This window comes from Ixodes scapularis, unplaced genomic scaffold (assembly GCF_016920785.2).
Source record: "Ixodes scapularis isolate PalLabHiFi unplaced genomic scaffold, ASM1692078v2 PGA_scaffold1__304_contigs__length_218370807, whole genome shotgun sequence".
Taxonomy (NCBI): domain Eukaryota; kingdom Metazoa; phylum Arthropoda; class Arachnida; order Ixodida; family Ixodidae; genus Ixodes; species Ixodes scapularis.
In genome coordinates this window covers 191,007,872-191,026,176 of record NW_024609846.1, presented here as the reverse complement: position 1 = coordinate 191,026,176, position 18,305 = coordinate 191,007,872, and the positions used below count along the sequence as shown (strand labels likewise).

At 44.1% G+C, this 18,305-nt stretch overlaps 1 pseudogene; it reads right to left on the bottom strand.

The window, feature by feature from the left end:
- Positions 1–1,726: 1,726 nt before the first annotated feature.
- Positions 1,727–4,308, bottom strand: LOC115320142 (annotated as a pseudogene).
- Between the last annotated feature and the right edge of the window lie 13,997 nt (positions 4,309–18,305).

Below are 18,305 nucleotides of genomic sequence, written 5' to 3'. Positions count from 1 at the left end.
CTCTGAGCACAAACGTGACATTGTGTGCACACAGTACATTCAGTTTTGTCTAGAAAAACGGCATGAACTACAAAACTATGAAAAAGATCATGAACGTCTTGACAGTTTTTTCGTGCGGCTGCTGAAGCACGATGCTTCATTCTCGCAGTTATGGGCTGTGGTGAAACTACTTCTCCTCCTGAGCCATGGGCAGGCCTCAGTGGAAAGAGGCTTCAGCATCAACAAGCAGGTTGCGGTCGAGAATTTGGCAGAGCTGTCGTATATTTCTCAACGAGTTATCTGCGAGGCTGTGAAAAGCCATGGTGGCCTGCTGAACGTTCCGATTTCAAAAGAGTTGAAGGCGTCAGTGCGCCAAGCCCGGCATAGGTACGCTGCATACCTAGACGAACAAAAGAAACACTGTCACGGCAGGCAGCTTCAAAGAGAAAAGAGCTCGAGCAAGAGCTTGATAAGATGCACGGAAGGAAGTTAAAGCTTCAAAAAACTCTCAAGTGCCTGCTGGAATCTGCGGACCGTTTTTCGGAAGAAGCTGAAGCGAAAAACGACCTTACCTACTTAGTCAAGGCAAACAGCTTTCGTCGAACTGCTAAAGAAAAGGAGCTGGAGATAGCTTCTGTGGAAAAAGAAATCCATGCGAAAACTGCGCTGCTTCCATAAGTCTTGTAAGCAAATAAAATTTTGCTAACACTCCTTGAATTTTGCCATTTTTCATCCTTGAAATCCTTGAAAACTCCTTGAATTTTCAGTCAAATATTCTGTACGAACCCTCCTTGTTCTTCTGTTTATTTCAGAATTTCAAGCAAGAAGAATGCAGCTCAGATGTTAATAGATTAAAATCCAGTTTGTGACTATTTACAGTGTGTGCAGACCATCCGGAGAACAAGTGTTTTCCAAGAGCATATTTGCATAATAAAATGTGAAAACGTACAGATGGGAATTGATGGATACTTTCCAAAAAGAAGTCTCGGAACATAACAGGTAGTGGTTCCAATTGGAAAAATACCAATTGGTATTTTACCAATTGGGAGTCCCAAAACCCAAAAGGTTTTCATTCCAATTGGTATTCTTCCAACTGGAACCAATTGGTATTCTTCTAATTGGGAGTCCCAAAACCCAAATGGTTTTCATTCCAATTGGTACCAATTGGTATTCTTCCAAATGGAACCAATTGGTATTCTTCCAATTGGGAGTCCCAAAACCCAAATGGTTTTCGTTCCAATTGGTACCAATTGGTATTCTTCCAATTGGGAGTCCCAAAACCTAACTGGTTTTGCCAATTGGTACCAATTGGAAAAGCCAATTGGAACCAATGGGTATTTTTAGCTGGGGTAGGTAGGCTCTTACCCAATAGGCGACGTGGATTCGGCTGACGTGCTCCATTTCTGCGGATGCATCGTAGTGAAAAGGCAGAGCTTTCGAAGGAAAGAAGTCGCAAAAGAGTCCAGTTTTCTTTTAAAAGTTCTATAGCAAATAATTTTCTTTGGCTCCCTAGTTTTGTGTTTTTGTGTTTCTTTTCACACCTTTTACGACGTGCGGTGGATGAAATTAGATTTTAAAATCATTTCATGGTCCCTTTAAGTCCTTGCTGCACTGCAGTATGGGGATTTCGGATTGTTAGATCTGCTGAAACACTCGTTGCTTGATCTTCAGTGAACGATACGAGCGTGAATGTATAGCTTTAGAGAAGAAAATTTTCCGGGCAGCTATCAGTTCGGAAGTTGTTGGGTATCCGCGAGGAAAGTTAAGTGCGTTTAAAGCATCTTAAAACTAAACTATGAATTGCTGAAAACACTGACTGGGCACAGTTTTAAAAATTGAAGCTTTGGGATTCAAAATTAAGCAATTTTGCTTAATTTTGTTTCTAGTGGGCATGCTGCGTGTTTGACGAGGATCCACTAATTCTGGAAGCAGACAGCAGCGATAAAACTTCTGGAGGCAAGAAAGCAACTCATTTTCCCAGAACAGGTCGTCTCGAGTAATTGTCTCCATGTGAAAATAACACTATATATATAACACTGTCAGTGATGTGATTGCTGCGCCAATTGCGCCAAACTGTACCAACGGGCTAACCCTGCTACATCCTGCTACATTTTTCCAAAATATGGGTAATCTGCGCCAAGCCTGTGCCAAAGGACCAATTTGGTCACCTTTTTAAACCGAAAGTAAACTGAGTACCGTAATTCAGCAAGCGTGAGCTAGGTGGCGCAAAGGACCGCCCAACACCAAGTACCCTGCATCAAGCTTTCATTGGGTCTTGCATGGTTTTTCCCGCCATGTCTCGTTCCGTGCTCTCGTCTCGCGTGATAGACGCGGGCGTGTCTATCCAGCTGCGCCTTCAGGCTATGAAACGAAACCACGTTTTTGCGCGACGGGAGTTACTTAGTGAGCTGAAGCGCTCGTTCCTGAAAGCAACGGCCGTGGGAAAAGTATATATGGTTCCTGCCTGCCAGTCACTGGGGTCGCGCGACGTCAGGTGTTGCTGTCCCCACGTCGCTGCAGATATGGCGCTTTCTGAGCTGAAACGTAAGAACCGCCGCATGTTCACCAACATCCCTGTTCTTGTTTAATGCGCTACTACAAAAATTCCTCTTGCTCAAAGACTGGTGTGTCAAAGTATTGATCACCTAGGTTTCTCTTGGTGGGCTTTCTTTCGAGAGGGACCCCGGTACAAGAAAATCTACTGCGAATGAAAGTTGGTGAAAGGAAGTGAGCTAAAGCAGCGTCTGCATGCTGAACCCGCACAGCGCACTTGTTTCTCTCAAGTTCAGTCGTCGCACAAAGCGTTCGAAGAACTTTTTGACCCTGGCTTGCCATGTCTTTGATCGATGTGCTCAGGTTTTTTTTTTGTGTGTGCGTCTTTATCTTGTACCTTGCCTGCCGGACTGGCAAGCATATGCCACCAAACTTTTTTTGTCGTATGCTTGACAGTTACATTTTGCATACAATTTTGGGAATCGGTTGGCGACGGAGCGGAGTGGCATTGTTTCTATCGAACAGCCATCTCCGCTCGCGTGACAATTTCGCATTGCACTGCACTAGTTATGTTTTTCAAGAATTGGAGACTCCTTACATTTATTTTATCACTAGTCAACCTAATGTTGTGCCATTTACTACTAAGCTGGTATTTTTAAAAAACATTTAATATGTGCACTTAACCTTTTTCTCAAGGGCGCCGCAATCTTGAATTGTTGTCACCTCCAGTATGGGCAAAAACATTGTTTTGCCGTCGCCATGCCAATAGGATCCATTTAGGATATAAGCGTAATCGTTACCCATTTTCGTTTTGCCTCACCTCTCTTTTTTTACTATTCGCAGGTTGAAATGTCTTACTATTTTTTCGTCGCCCATACCGGATATGCCTATCAGGCGGCTGGGGACGAGAGTACAGAAGAAAGGCTCTATACGTATCATTTAACTGAAGCATTTCAAAATGTGTCATGTCATTGGCATTTCAATTACGTGTTCGAAGACTCCCACGTGGTCTAACTTGACTATAATGTGTTTATTGCGGCAAGCAAAGTGTCCTTCGTTTGTCCAGCACTTCAAAGGAGTATTTTTATTTTTCTGAAAATATCTGCTCCAAAAGCCACATTTGCTGCTCTGAAACACTGTTTTAGCTGCTCCAAAAGGTGCTCCAAAACGGCTTAGGCCAATCACATCACTGCACTGTGTATATACACAAAAGATGCAAAACTTGCGCCTTGCAATGTGCAGCTGCCCCTGGACTTGGTACCAGCACTTATCCGTTTTTTTAAGAGCAGGTTTTTCACCTGGCTTACCAAGAAACATGATCTTTTTCTGATCAACTACCCTGTATCGTAAAAAACTCTGCCCTTTTCAAGCATTTGACTTCAACCGTGTCATCACCAACCAGCCCATCAGGGCTCGCTCCAAGGTATGGATGCTCTAGATCAACAAAGAGCCCGCACGGTTACACAACAACACCCTTGTCAGCCTCAAGTTTCCGTTAAGCCATAGGCTCATTATCATGACCATACTGTGTTGCAACTGAGGAGAACTCTCTGTACAGAAGACCCACAACGGTGTTTGAACAGATCGTAGTTGGCATCAGCTTGCAAATATTTCCAAAAGACGAAGCAGTGAGTCGTTTTTTCTCTCAACTTTCCACCTTGGGCATGTGAACTGTCTAAATGTTGCTGGTTCAAGCTCCGACCTACCGTCTTCTGACAGACGAAGTGACTCCAAAAATTCCTGGCAACTACTCTGGAGTTTTTCTGGTTCCATATTTGGCTGCTGTGCATGAGGAGCGTAATCTGCATCAGGTCCAGGACGCAGACAAGGAGTCATGTCTAACGAGCGCCTTGCTTGGGGTTGCTGCAAAGACCTGCGCTTCTTTGAGGCAGCTCGCCGTGAAGAAAATGCCCTCTGGCACGCTTTTGTGTACTTTCCAGGACTTTTTTTTGCACAGTGACCTGTGAACTGGTCGGTGGTACTTCCCTGGTTAATTGAAAGCGAGAACAGTGCCAAGACAGCGCATTCGGTTTGATTCTCTCAATGAAAAGTTGACCCGCTTCCCATCAACAAACTTTGCTACGAGAGAGTTGACGTGCTCTGCTGCATTGTTAACATCTAAAATCAAGCTGCTGACATTGTTGACGAGACGATTTGCTGCAGCTGCAATCTCATCGTACAAGCCGCATTTCTTCAACTCAGGTACATGGTTGACCTCTTCAGGCTTTGGGCCCTTGCAAAAGTATGGGGCACAGTAGTCGTGCTGCCTGAACACGTGATTTGGCCCATTTCTAACGTCCTTTGCCAAGTTCTCAGTTCTTGCACGCAAAGAAAGGTTCTTTTTTGCTGCTCCCTCCTTGATGGCTGTGTATACGCCAAACCTCAAACGAACGGAACTTTGCAGAACGAGGTTCTTCAACACTCGTGGAATTGGTACGGACCTCTTTCTTTGAGCTATGTCCCTGAGGTCACTGTAGTTTCGGAGGATATGGTTGCTGCACTTAATCTTTTGGACCATCTGATTACCATATGAAGCTGTTTCAAAAACCGCTTTGTGGGTGCTTGAGTCACCATCTGCGATGAGGCGATTGTACTTCGAGCCATGCATTTCCTCGCCACGACGGAAACCCTCAACAATGATGTCGTGCTCCATAGTCGTGGAGCTTCCTTGTCAGTTTTTGAAGCACCTGTGTGCTGCAGTTGTCTCTCCTGGTTTCGTCCTTGCACACATTATGCAGAACTTGTTCCTGGTACAAGGAAGAGGACCCTCTGGGTGTGATGACCAACAATAGCTGCCTGTAAAAAAAATGTAATGAGTAAATGCGTATTTAAACATAATTTCTGATACTCCTAATGTTGCAGACAAATCCGAGCACCCATAGAACTGACTCGGTAAAAAAATAAAGTAACTATTGTAATGACGAAAGTAATCCCTGGAGAAGGGGAACAAGAGGGACAAAGGACAAACATAAATCTCCAAACACAGCTAGGTGACTGGTGTGTGACTGAAAAAATCCGCCTGGTCCGGGTATCGAAACCGGGACCTCTCCATTACAAGTGGAGCGCTCTACCAACTGAGCTAACCAGGGGTTAGACGTCAGTAGAGCAAACGGGTTTTATCAGCTGCCACCAGTCGAACACCAACAAGGGTGAAGCTTGCAATTTAAGGTTATAATTATAATGCAATTAAATGCAAACGTGCAAGCGAGCTGGACAGGAATGTCCGTCATTCCTGTCCAGCTCGCTTGCACCTTTGCATTTAATTGCATTATAATTATAACTATTGTAGTAATTTAAGATACACTTCGTTGATTGTGCTTTGATTTCATTCTTATTGTACGTAACTTCTGTAGTATCTATATATTTCCTATTAAATCTAATTAAATAGAACAAAACAAAAAGTAACAGAATTATTCAGGATGTCTCCTCTAAAATTTGAAACTGGTTGAGAGAGGAGACTAGAGAAGTTGTTACAGGAAGAAAAAAATACTTTTCCTCGTCTGGTAGAAATGTTTGATTTTATCAGTAAGGAAATACAATAGGGTGTAACTGGCTAGCGTCTCACATCTATCGCTGCTGGCTTACGATGTAGAGATAGAGTGGATGTCAGCTAACATGAACCAACTAAAAAATAAATAAAAACGAAGCAATTAGGAGCCGAAGTGTGAATTGGAAAATGTTGGAGCGCCCTAAGAGCCACCGCATTATGGTATTTAGAACAGGGAGGGTGTGCTTTGCGTAATCCTGTATTTCGAATAAAAAAGAAAGTCAGCTCAATTAAAGAAAAGAAAACAATGTGGCATTGCGTGTAGATGTTACCTCTTTAAATTTCAGAAGCTTTCTTGTTTACGTTGAAAAAACAAACTGAGCAAAGAACACATTGCGATAATCACAGGGTTAGTATATGTACGCTAGAGCTTCCACTGGCGCTACTGTGTTCACACCAATTCAGGGGAGGATCCAGATTTTCTTTTTTTTTTTGGGGGGGGGGGGGTAATTTGTAAGGATACCGTTCTCCCATTCTTTCTTGTGCAACGGGGGGGTCCACCCATGTCTAATTGCCCTCCGTGGAGGGGGGAGGGGGGGGGGTCGACTTTGTTTTGGGGGGGGGGGGGGGCGGCCCCCCCCCTTGGATCTGCCCCCCCCCCCCCCTTGGATCTGCCCCTGCACCAATTATATAGCAGTATAAAATTGACTTCCGGTAATACACTCCTATGCAAAGACGTGGATGCATTTTCCTTCAGCGCTCAATTATAAGAGTAAATATAACGAGATGTTGTATTGTAATAAATTGTTTCGAACATTTCCCAACCACGAAGACAAATGTACATGTCAATTACAGCCTTTTTTAATTTCAACTGGAAGAAATAATCTCGGAGGTCAACTAGCTTGATATGCCGGTATAATGTTTTTGACCTACAATACTGTTACTGCAGGGTGTGTATTTGCATTTAAAATCAAAGTGAAAAGCACAGGGAAGTTATAAATAGGCAATAGTGCCCAAAGGGACGCTAATGTAAAGAATTAAAACAGACAGCAAGAACCACTTTCTACTTAGACACGGCTAGGCAACAGCGTATAAGCAGTGTTCGCTTTGATCCACGAATGACCCGTCAATAGGCACTTCCGTCAGGTGACTAGATCTGGCATATTAGCAATCTGAAGGTAATTGGCACGTTTGTGTACCTTGAATGAGCCTACGCGCGTTTAAATTGACATGTCTGCTTTGATTCGCAGCTTGTCTTTACTTGTCTGCACTGCAGTACTGCCTACTGCTCGCCGATTTGTCCAAGTTACCCGTCGCTCTCAAATTAAAAGGAACCTGCCAACTAAAGCAAATATATTTTTATATTGTTAATAAAGTGACGTACTATTCGCTACGAGTGAGGTTTCCAACACAATTTTTCTTTTTCTCTCCCAAAGTCTCAAAATGCAAACCCGTTTTGGCATAAGATTACATTACCGAAGTTAATTTCATCCTGCTTGCTGTCTGTTGCAAAATGCGACAGGAAGTCGCATGGACACCAGCACCAATGAAAGCTCTGGCGTATATTGTAATAACTCTATGACTGTAATCAGCATAACCGTGTTTCTCACGACGCTTTGCGGGCTTCCAAATCAAACCTGAACCACTGAAACGGAAGAAATCGTTCATTATTTTTATAAAATTACTTACTTAGATATATTAAAATTAAAAAAATACTGTCGCTTTCTAACACCACTGGTAGCCAAGTGGAGTGCATCACTCCACCTTGCTGAAGGTTAGCGGGGACGCCCTGTATGTCATCCCGCTCTGGCAGGTTAGGCTGGCATGAAGTCATATTTTCGCACTTCCGACGTTGCAGAAGCTGCGATTTTCATCTCCCAAACAATTTGTGATTACCAGGCGCAACATAAGCTACAGCGGTTTTGTTTTTTTAAACGATGACATAATTTATTTCTGGTCATTCTAGATAAGATATAAAAGGAGGAGGAAGGCACGAAAACGAAGGAAAGAGGCGAAAGCCTGAGATCGCAAGGCGACAGTTGCGTTTCCCCAAATTAGGCCGAAATATACAGGGCAATTTCACAGCGTTTCATAACGAAGTGTTGTTCTTTTGTTTTGCAGCGATGTAACTTACTGTTTTCCTCCCCTCCCCCTCTCTAAATTCAAAACAGCACAAGACATGTGAAAAAATTACTTATTCTAAGGAGTCTTTCAGGGACAAACTAAATCCTTGCCACTGAAGCCTATTCTCACAGTAACTGGACACTTCTATTGGTACAGTACATTCTACAGGTATCTATAAGTGCACACTTTATAAAAGGAAAGCATACTTAGCACGCCAGAAGGAGCATCATACTTGTTCTTGTACGATCGCTTTGACCAGGCGCCGTCAGCAATGACCGTCACAAGTGGGTAGCCTTCGGCATCAATCTCGCTAGATTCTCTTGCGAGCCTGGCTTCTTCCCCGGCTTATTTCATGGATTCCAGAGCCACAGTGTCATGGGCGTACCAACCAGGGGGGGGGGGGGGCAAGGGGGCCCCCCCCAGTTCTCAGATTGGGGGGGCAAGGCACGTGTTTTGCCCCCCCCCCCCCCCCCCCCCCCTGAAACAGCCGCCATTGGGCAGGGCAAACACTGGCCGGCGTCGCCCAAGGAATACTAAGGACACCACCCCCTGACCCGCGGGGACATATATTTAACGCGCAGGCGATACAAACCCTACCACCGGCGCTCACGGCGGATTGGCTGGTTCGTGGAGATTGATTGAATCTTTTTTTTTTTTTTTTTTAATAAACGTTGAGTTTAACGGGATTAGCCAGGTCATCTTCAACCTCGCTCACTCTTCTAGTCCAGGAGCTGATGGTATTACGCCTAAAATACAAAAGCTTACTCTGCCATATTCCAGTGATTTGTTCCAGCTTTTGTTTCAACAGAGTTTGGATCAAGGATTATTACCTAAAGACTGGAAACACGTGAAGGTTATTTCGGTCTTTAAGTTGGGAGTCATTTCGCTTGTTAATTACTATCGTCCAATTTCTCTAACAAGCATACCCTGCAAACTTCTGGAACATATGCTCTACATCCACCTCGCTAATAACCTTTTAGATACTAACGTCTTTTCCCTGAACAAGCACGGCTTCCCAAAGGAACGATCTTGGGAAACTCAACAATTTGAATTCTTCACCGATATACATGAGAACATTCACTCACGGGGGCAGACGGACACTATTTTTATAAATTTCACAAAGGCGTTTGACCGAGTCTTGCACCAAAGCCTACTACAAAAGTTGAAACTTTGAACATTCAACAGTCTCTTGGTAACTGGAACCCGGAATTTCTCTCCCTTAGAACTCAATCCGTTTCAGTATCTAACGTCTCTTCTCGCGAAATTTCGGTAAATCTGGAGTTCCTCAGGGATTGGTCCTTGGTCCGCTGCTTTTCTTAATTTATGTAAATGATCTTCCCAACTGCATTTGTTCAAAAGTCGGACTTTTTGCGGATGATTGCGTAATATATAGGCGTATCGTCTCATCAGACGGCAGCCTCACCCTGCAGCGTGATCTAGATTCTCTATCATGGTGTAAGGCAGTGGTCGGCAACCTTTTGGCGAAGCGGGCCGAGTCGCCGCGAAGCCTAGGCGGAACGGGCCGGACGGCAAGCAGGGGGGGGGGGGGGGTTAAAATTAAAAAAAAAGCACTTGCACAAACTTACATTTACGTACATAAATCGAAAATGAACAGTTTCTTTATTTCACGACACACGACAATGAGATGCAACATTTCCACGAACACCAAGAGACTCCATTCAGTGAGACTTCTGGTGTCGAACTGCGCTCGCCAAACTACGGACATCCACATTGTGGAGGTTCTCGTCAGTCATTCGTGAGCGCAGGTTGGATTTTATGCACTTCATTCGTGAAAAAGTCTGCTCGCAGACAAGCAGCGAATCAGTCAACTTTTTTTTTTTTTTTTTTTTTAGCTGACTGCGCAGGGGGGAGGGGGGTTACCGGGAGGCTAAGGGCCGTATGATACTACCTCGTGGGCCGGATCTGGCCCGCGAGCCACTGGTTGCCGACCACTGGTGTAAGGAATGGCAAATGACCATCAATATCTCGAAAACTAAATTTCTTACTTTTTCTACGAAAAAAAAAACGACGATCACCAACAACTACGAAATAAGCGGCTATAGTCTTGAAAAGGTTACAAATTATAAATACCTCGGTATAACACTAACTGAAAATCTAGATTTTAAAATGCATATCGATTCTATCGTTAGTAAAGCAAATTGTATCTTGGGTTATTTCAGAAGGAATTTGGATATGGCATTCTCTGATATACGTTTCCTAGCCTACAAGTCTTATCCTTTCGACAGTCAAATATGCTGGAATAACTTGCAATCCCTGGCAAGAATACTTAATTAAACTCGAATCTGTGCAAAATGTAGCCGTTTGTTTTATTTTTAGAAACTATTCTTTTTCGTCAAGCGTGACAGCTCTCAAGTCCAAGGCTTGGTTTACATCACTATGCTCTAGGGGCAAAGTATCACGCCTCTTATTTCTCCACCAAGTTTTCTACCATAATCTGGATCTTAAAAAATGTGATTCTACTACCCCCCTACCGAATATTTTCTTGGACTCGACCACCAGCAGAAGATCAGGTTGCCATCAAGTCGCACAAAAATGCATTCCGAATATCCTTTAAACCTAGCTATTGGCGAGTGGAATAACCTACCTGAAAGCGTGGTGACCAGTCCTGATTGCGTTTTATTTAGAAATGCTTGCGAAGAATTTTTCTGCTAAACTTGTTTGTATACATGCAATTTGAATGAGTAGTTACCCTTTACTTTTTATAGTTTTGTTTAATCCCAATTTTTGATTTTTTGATTCTTACATATTTTGTGTAATACAAAGTGTTTGCACTTTTTTCTCCCCTCTTATGTAATGCCCTTGGGCGATTTGAGGTAATTAAATGAAATGAAATTAAATGAAATAGGCGCTGCCGCTGTCAACATAGGCAGTGGTTACAATGCGAGTTGCCGAAGCTGTAGCGAAACTTAGTTGTAAGATTTCTGCCTCATACGTAGCAGACCTGGGTTCTATCCACAGTGTGGGCTTGCTTCTTTTTTGTTTCCTCGAACATTTTGCTTTGTCGAGGCATTTGGCAATATTTACGACATTTCTTTTTTACGATTAACACTGAAAAAAAAAAATGTTGACGAAACATTGCTGAACTAAATTGTGTGGGGCTCTATTTACGGATGTGCATGGGGGGCAGCGCTCGGTGTTCGCAGCACACTGCCGTCAAACGGGCAGTCACGAGAGCTTGCCAGAATGTATAGGATGCAGCTGGCATCCTCGACATAACGTGATAAATGTTTTTCCCCTTTTGTCTTTTTACACACTTTCTGTAATGTGTATATTCTGTACATTTATATATCGATTTTGTTTTTTCACATGTGGTGGCAGGCTGGCAGGTGCTCTGCGTAAGGGTTTTCACCTATCTGCCTAGCCCCGCACACCACCTATGGGCCTTTTTCCAGTATGTGCAAATAAAATTAATTATTATTATTATTATAACAATCCTGTTTTTTTGGCTCAAAAGTAGTTTGTGCCAAAACAGAATAATATTGCTTTATAGTTTGCGTTATTTCGCGATTTTCATGTATCTGCATAAAACTAAACACAGAACTATCTATCATGCCCGACGTTGCCCATCCAATATTCCTAACTCTCCCCATATTTCTAAACGTCCGTGTGTGTCCTAACACCAGACACCGGCATTTTAAAGATTAGAAACGAGAGGTTGCGAATATGGGACGCACGCTTTCATGCAAGGCTGATGTCAAATGACTCAAATCGAAAAACATGCAAACGAGTGTTTACAATAATATTGTTCTCTCTTTTGGCGAAGGCTCAGCAACCGTTGCATTCGTTTTTGCGCACGAAACGGCGACTCCCAGAGAAAGGAAGAACGCAGCTTTATTGCCTTCATTTTAGCAATGTAAACACACTTGGAGGCGTGCGCTGATGAAGTCCCAAAAAATCAAAACTCTCGTAGCGTGAATCGTGACTGCGCCGGCTACTACCCAGCCTCGTTGTCACGCCACTTTCTGAAAGCAGACACTAAAATTGCGAGTAAACACATAAGAGCGACACTGATACAATTATATTGCTGAATATCACCTTATTTAGTAATAACTGTGTCAATAGGCACTACATGTTGTATTTAAGTTAAAAACAAAAAAAGAACAAACTTTTTTTTCATGAGAAAAAACTAAATATGAACGTTAAGTCTGGTGACAGTGCATTTTGCCGAATCTTTAGAAAAGTTCGGCAAAAGTTCGACTCCGCCGAATCCGAAGATTCGGCACAGAATTTTCGATTTGGCAAAAGTTCGGCCCATCACTAGTCAAAATATGCGACCCGGGGGGGAGGGGGTGGGGGGTTTGCCCCTCCACTCAAAAACAAGTTGGTACGCCACTGCGCGGTTTCTATACCTCGAGCCACCGTCTTCTCATGCTTAACGAAAGTTTTGCTGGACATGGACGGCACATTCATCGATGCTAAATGCTCAACAAGGTTCGATTGCCCACTACGAATGGAATTTATTCCTGACACCGCAGCAGTGTTCACGGCCATGCTAGAACTCGCCTCGGTCGTTTGAGGAGGTAGCTTCGACTCAATAACATCTTGTTGCACATCTTGCAAACGAGCGTGAAGGAACTGCACAAACCGTGCCTCCGTTCCGAGACAAACACCATGTCCGCAAAAAAACAGCTGAAAGGAGCATGATTTCGCAAATCCTTTCAACAAACTGAAATAAATGCATAATGTCAACCAGACGACGACCTTCGAGCACGGATGCTGCTGGTTGCAAGTTTTCGGATGGTTCGACCGTGGATTCGGCCAGATTAGAGCCTAAAATGTTACCTGTTCCTGCAGCCTGAGACCGCTGTGAAGAACCGACCACCGTCGCCACGGGAAATAACCGGTCCCTTTCGCCGGGGAGCGTGGACAACGAGCCTCGCACAATCGCGGCTTGAGGATTACCTTCGCTACTCTCGCTAACAAAACCATCCAGGCTGGAACACGACGGCTCGATCTCACCAGAAACCTCAACATGCGAAGCTTCCACACACTGTCGCTTACGAGTATTCTCAATCGGGGACTTCAGAAGCTTTCGCTTGCCGTAGGAAGCCTGCTTTCGACCCATGACGCCAGGGGCGAACGCAACACTTCTGAACGGCAAATGTTCGAACGCACCAAACGCCAAGCGCCGCAGCGTTGAACTGAACCGCGTTCGCTGTCGCTCGAACGAAAGAAGATCGCGTATGAATACAAAAAAAAAAAAATGTGTGAACCGAACTACACAAACTACGGACAGAGACCTCCGCCTAGCGGGAGGGGAACAAAATGCAAAACACACCAAAAATAGTTTTGTTTTCTTTCCCAAAATAAATAAATTTGTTTTCGGAAATATAGCTGTAGTTCCAAAACGAATTGACCTACACTAATTATTTTTATACCAATCGATTCCGTATTAAATTTTAAAGGCACTGGCGCAAACACAACAGTTTTTTTAAAAAAAATTGGTAGATTATGTAAAACGTCATTAAACCCAAAAGTGTTAAAACCTACCGTTTTCAGTCGATTTCATGATTTAAAAATATATATTTGTACTAAATACTGAGAGATATGATGTGTGCCAATGCATCAATTAAGTATTAATCTCTCTCGTAAAAGCTTCACGCAAATATAAACAGTTCTCATGTAGATTTTTTTGGAAAATGTCAAAAATCTACATGTATTCTCTATGGCGGCGCTTGGAGGTACTATGCCCTCTTAATAGTCCACGCTCGCTGTGTAATCTCTTGTCGACGTGTCGATCGAAACCGAAACCATGCCACTCTCCTCCCTTGCCAACTAGTTCCCAGAGTGCAACGTGCGTTGTGTTACATGCAGGGATTTGTGGAAGTGGTCTCGGGTCCGACTCAGTGTTGCCAGATTGGGCTATATATAGCCGAATTGGGCTACATTTTTTTCTAGTTGGCGTCAAAATTCCGTTGGTCATGTGGCTATTTTGGGCTATTTCCAAGGATTCTGCGAACTTCTGTTGGAACCTCAGGTTCGACGTCGAACTTTGAGGTTCGACTAATTAATTTTCGAACCTCTTCTCGGCTTCAAAGAAAATTGTTTCGCTTTTGTCCAGGCGAGAGAAGAGAGAGGAAGGAGAAAGGTTTCAAACTTCAGCAAACTTCGGGGTTTTCACAATAGACGGAAAAGCAATGCTTGCAGAGTTCAAGCGGTCTCCCCACAGTGCAGTGGAGCAACCCAATCAGATTGCACTCTTACCACAGACGCGGTAGCGCGTATTTTACCCGAACCTAGCCTGAATTCTCCGAACGCTGCTTTGGTGCCCATTGTAAGGATCCTTAGGCACCCAAGTTCCTAAGGCCTGCTTCAGACGGAGCAATTTCGCCCAGCAACTTGACGTCGCAACACCAGCAACACGGGCCGCCCGCATTCAGAGCAGCAAACGAATTGCTACGACTTGCCATCGTCACCATGAAATTGTATTTTTCTTGCACTCTTTAGACGCATAATTACGCGCTATAAACGTGTTTTTATTCATTTAAATGACATTGAGGTTGGTAATGCATCTTTCGCAAATGGTTTATTTAAAAAAAAAGATCAATTTCAAACTAGAACCAAGTCTTTTGTTGTCATCATCACCGGCACGGGGTATCACGTGAAAATATCACGTCCCTGATAGGCTGCAGCCGCTTCAGACGTCTTCGAATTGCTCAGAGTTGCTCGCTCGTATTGAGCCGGACGCGATCTCAACAATTTGTTTTGATCTAAGGAAAGCTAGGGAACAACCCGCCAGCCACACCAAAATTGCTGAGAAGCAATTTTGGTGTTGCCGTCTGAAGCGGGCCTAGCAATGAGAAGTCCGCAGCTTCACCTCCAGTGTTCGCCCACCTCAAGAAAGGACAGTGAACTGGAATGGGGAACACTCATAATCTACACGAAGAAAGAGATACGGGTCGGATATTGGTAAGGACCTTAGATATTGGGGTTCTGGTTTGAAACTTCAGCATTCTTACTGTTCTGCTTCTATATTTTGTTCTTTAACTGTATGATCATATCTCCAGGGCTTCACAGTAAGGCTGTCTGTGTGTTTTGTATTTCTGAAGACCTACGAGGGAAGGGTCATTGCTTGAAGGTGAACATTTGAGAGAAGTCTCTCTGGTTGGGGAGCAACAATAATAATAAATAATATATACACCAACCAAATCCTTGTATAAAGGCAAAACCCTACGTTTCGAGACCAGCTCGGTCTCTTCTTCAGGGGTTGACTGCGGCTATGGCCGTTGAGGAGCAGTAATCTGTTTTCTTCTTCTGCGGCAGTGTCTATCGTTTCGCATCGGTGAGATGGCGAAGTCCGTTCACGTTGCCGGTTGGCATTGTGCGGAGGGACCTATTTATGTTTTCTGGCGTTGTTTGTATGTGCCAAGATTCAATAAAAAGTCTATGTCTGGGATTGGTTTCAACAGCCAGGATGCTGGTGTTGGCAAAGTCAATTTTGTGGTCCTTGACGTCGCAGTGCTCAGCTACGGCGCTTCGTTCATGGTCGAACTTTCGAACATCGTTCATATGCTGGCGGATTCTCTCCCGGAAGTTCTTCGTTTCCCCGATGTATGTGACCAGGCAGTCCGCGCATGGAATTTTATAAACGACGCCTTGTGCTTTTTCCTTAGGCGGGCGATCCTTTGGACGGGGCATGAGTCTTCCAAGCGTAGAGTCTTCCAAGCGTAGGGTCATTGCTGCATGAATCTTCATCCTTCCGAAACATGTTTTTGAAAAAGCACGTGACAGAATGTACTCGAAATGTGGCGCACATGAGGGTTGAAAAAGTGAATGCAACGTGTTTTATATCTGTGTGCAAAATTGTGAATAAAAGGCTTAAAAATAATTGTTTTCAGTCTTGGCTAGTTTGGCTATATCTTTTTTTTACGGCTTTGGCTATTAGCCCCGAGACCAATCAGGGCGCTGCGGTCGCCGCGCCCTGATTGGGTGAGGTGTACCGTGACGTCAGGCGGAGGACTCTGCTCCGCGATCTCGCATCGGCTCGCATTCCAGCACTGGTTTTCTGGTTTGGCGTTGTGTGCCGCAAGCTCTTCAAGGAGCTGGACTTCGTTTACCCGATGTACAAGACGTTGAGTTAGGCCGATATTGACATGCTTCCGTATATTTTATGGGCCTGCTTGTCCCTTTTACCTTTAAAATTGGGTTACAAATCCCGAAAGCTATCGGCGGAGTCGATTCCGCCGATGAACCTCCCCGTTCGTCCACACGGCTCAAGACAATTGGGTCGGTGAAGCGGTGACGCAAGTGTTTCAGACGCTGGAATTCTGTTCCTCGTACATGATTTAGGACGATATTACATCCCTCTTTCAGGGCATTTGAAGTGGCATTGATATCATGGGCCTTTGGGTGGTCGGCAAATTAGCTCGCGACCCCGACTCTGCGCTGCCATTCTGCATGCGCTGGTTCGATGTTTTAAAGGCCCTGTGTCTGATTATCTTTGAAGTTCTCGTGGAAAAGGGTTGTTTTACATAAATGTAGCTTCTTCATGAATTAATTATATAGTTTATACACGTATGCAAGCATATTTCTTAGAGGATGCACAACTACATACTGGAAATTGGTTTGTATGGTGGCAGCAAAAACGACTGAATTGCCCCTAGTTGCCTGAATGATATGTATTCAACTGCCCAAAATATGCAGAGCAATAGTGCCACAATTTGGAATGTTTATACTTTTTCCAGACATTCTTTATTCCAGCCTTGGGTATTTGGAAAATACACCTTTTAGTATGGAAAAATTGTCATTTCCAATTAAGCGAGACACTGCTGCAAGTCCCCAAAAGCTTCCTCAGCCTTCAAACTCCCTACAGCTGGACACTCTGACAGCAGGGGAAAACAGGAGTAAAAGGAAGCATCCGAACGTCTATCCAGTGATAGATGCAGGACTAGTGGCAGAAAATGTGGTACCTGTGAAGGGCGACAGTCTGCGTGAGAAAAGCTTCTGATATTTTAGCTTCAAGACACTTCGATTTAAATAAAATCTCAATTTTAGGGCTTAAGGGACTAATAACGAGCTAGACACCTTCGCTTACGTTTGTTATACATTACTTGAGGGTTAATATAAACAAGTCCACAGATATCACCCGTGTAGTACATTGAAATACTATCGGAATCCAGCAAAGGTCAAATGCGAGCAATGTTTATAATAAATATTCCTTTTCTTTTTTTTTTTTGCTTTGCCACTGCACTTGGGCTGCCTTACTTATGATTCTCTCCCCATGGCCCAGACTGTATTTAGCATGTTGTTCGAGCAGCATGCAGCTTTTCTGCTTCGGCGATCTTGTTTAAAAACAGAGATACAAGAGAATATAGTATACATAACCTGCTAATTCATTCAGACCATCAGCAGCATTTATTGTGTGAGATGTAAATCTATAATGATGCTCCTGCGATTGTGGCCATATCTCCAGCTGTGATTCATGCGTTGCCTGCCCTGTCAAGCATGCTTAAAATGTTGGTTGAAGTTTCGCCTGTAGCTACAGGCCATACCTCAATAAAGGCACATATAAAAATGTACACTTCTTGCGAAAAACATGCCAAAAAAAAATTAAATAGAAACAAGCGCGCCGACAGCTAGCGTCGTCACAGCCTCCACAGGGCGAGTCGGGGAAAAATTCTCTCCTCGCCGTGACGTCACCCCGGTTCGCCGTAAGGGGGCACCACGCGAACTTCCCGGGGCTATTCGCGACTCCAGCAAAACGGACGCCGCCAAGCGGGAAAACCGGGAACCAGCCGGTCCAGGTCGCTCCGTGCCCCTCCGCGTCTCTGGTGGCTTTCGCGGAGACGTGTTGTCGGCGCGGTGGCGAGCGATGTAATTTGACGAAGGTCCGAATATTTCTTAAGTTTGCCTGAGTGATCATTAGTGTGGTGAAGCCTGAGTAGATTGTTTTCTTCTATTACGTGTTTGAAAGCCCGTTTACTCCACAGCACACGGTCGCGTGCTTTCGATTTCTTGGATGGGGAGGAATCACGGAAAAACTTTTTGATTTCTTGTCTGTCTCGAATCACATACAAAGTGACGACTGCTTGGTAACTGATACTGGAGGGAACATCAATGTTGCAGTCAAGTGAATGGGAGGGTTCGATAGCTGCTTTTCTTGAGTTTGGTTGTGTTCGGTTAGCTTCTAGTTTGAGCCACCCACGCCGGTCGGTGCGTTGGCTATTCATCTTGGCTGCTTTTCGCCGAAAAAGCCTCTGGA